The following is a 2,493-nucleotide window of genomic DNA, read 5'->3' as shown; positions in this document are numbered from 1 at the left end:
TCGCCTCGCCTCCACATACACCAGCACTGCCAGGCCTCGCCTCCACATTTAAACCAACCAAGCCCACAAATACGTTAACATGGACCAGCATTACACCGTCTAACATACTCTGTCAGATGTAACAACTAAATTTGTGAATTCAAGACCAAATCTATTGTATAACACAGTGTTAGTACGAGAAAAACATTACTTACATTCGAAGCCGTGTTTTAAAATGGCGGCGGTCTTGTACTGACGCTCCAAACTGTGTGTTCGTTTGCGTATGATGAACGTGTGACAATTTACTACAACAATTATTTAATTATTCTTATTCTTTATTTTAATATTTTTAGGGTACATGAAATTTCAAACTTATTTGCACACAATAATATAATTGCATTGTCATAACCTTTATATATTACGGAAAATACGATGACATGAACGAAGTCAAAGTGAAGTTGAAGTCAAAGTCATTCGCCGAACGTATTAGTCATTTTTTTTCATACATACATAGTTGATTTACAAACATAATGTTGGATTTATAGATAGAGCTAGTGCATACAATACCTAAAGCCACTATAGTAGGCCTATAGCATTTCAGGCAACCGGGCAGTATATATGGACCCCTTACTCAAATCTCTGAATATGTTAGATATTAAGTCCCTGCACATACTCTCATGTGTATTTTATATATATAAAACGCTGCACTGTAATGTCAATCCTGACCTTAAAAGCTTCCTAGAAGGTTGTAACAAATCCCATGAGCACCACACCAGAAACAAATACCTATTTGATATTCCAAGAGTACGACTTAGTCAAACTAGAAATGCTTTACAAATCAAGAGACCTCGAATGTGGAATGACCTTCCCAATTATGTTAAAAACTGTACCTCTCCCAACCAGTTTAAGATAAATAAAGATAAATTTATAAGTTAAGAAAAATTCCACAAATCAACAACCCTGTTACTGACCCTGTATTTACCCAAGTCTTTCCTAAATCTAAACTTATCCAATTTATACCCATTGTTTCGTGTTCTATCTTGTGTTGACAATTTTAATACCCTATTAATATCCCCTTTGTTATATCTATTCAGGAAATTGTGGTTGATCTCGAACCCATTGATAATGTGACGACTTATACAGAATTTTGTAACTATATCATCAAGATTGTAACCAGCTTAGCTAAATGTAGTGTGGGGTTCAGTCCCTAAGCCCATATATGTGCCTCTCTAACCATTTAGGTTACAGGGCAAAAACATAAAAACAAAGGTAACTGCAGAAGGCCTATTGGCCCATACCAGGCAGCTCCTATCTATAACAGATAAACACTAAGTACTACCTAATTAACTCAATGTAACCTACCAACCTAACCCCCAAAATGTCAATCCATATCTTTTATTTTAAACAATGCTGTTTTGTTGACCAAATTGTATTTTTACTCTTTTTCTGTCATGTTTCTCCCACCCCTGTTTTTTCCCTTTTTTCTTATTTTTTCTCAACATAATTCATACTTTAATTATGCGGATCAGGACATCACCTGATCAAACACATCAAACATCGTTTGACCACCATCAAACACACACATTTCGTGTGTGTTTGACGCTCACTGATATGTACCAGCGTTGTTTTATATATGGTGCTATTCTATCTTACGCTTTGTTGCTCTTTTTTACCTACGGGCTCATAGAACATTCTATTGCGAAAACATTGGCACAAAAATGAATGACGTACATACAATAATAATGTCAGGACAGTGATATAATTATAAACTTTCAAAGCACTGTATCGCCCATGTGTCGTCTTGTCACCAATACTGGGTAACAGTTCCGCCACTTCCCACACTCTTGCGGGTGGGCAGCGACCATTATTCTACGTTTATATTCATATCACCGTGTTGGGAATTTCATTGCGAGTACATTGATACCAAAATTAACGCTGTAGGACAAGTGTGGAAGTGATAACAATCCCAAGAGTAAAAACATTTTGTTGCTCTTGGGCACTCACGGCGAGTCATCTACGTAGGTATTTATTGGGTGCTGGTATTCATATAACTTTTGGTGACCGTTTTTGCTGATTTTCTTCTAGAGAATGTTATTGCGAACACGTTGGTACCAAAATGAAATACATAGCTCGAGAACTAAGGTCAGGAGAGTAAAAAGAGTATACACATTTTTGTTTTGACGCTTAATTAAGGTTATTGTGAGTACTCATCGCCTGCCTAGAAACTGGAACTAGTAATTCCATCTATCATACATATCATACAAGAGGAGCCACACATCTATGGATCATCCAATAAAATCAGCAGACTTCTAGATGTTACTACTGCTCGGCTTAGACTCGGTTACAAGTATCTCTGGGAATTCTCATTATCTGCTGATGTAGACCTGACCAAATGTAAACTGTGTCAACAAAATTATTCGCACACCCTCCGTCACTATGTGATGGAGTGCGAAAAGATACATGAATTTAGAGACAATTCTATAACCAATGTTCCAGCGATGTGTCAATATTTCA

This window comes from Procambarus clarkii, chromosome 72 (genome assembly GCF_040958095.1).
Source record: "Procambarus clarkii isolate CNS0578487 chromosome 72, FALCON_Pclarkii_2.0, whole genome shotgun sequence".
NCBI lineage: Eukaryota > Metazoa > Arthropoda > Malacostraca > Decapoda > Cambaridae > Procambarus > Procambarus clarkii.
The sequence above is the reverse complement of the archived record's forward strand: the minus strand, read 5'-3'. Positions refer to the sequence as shown.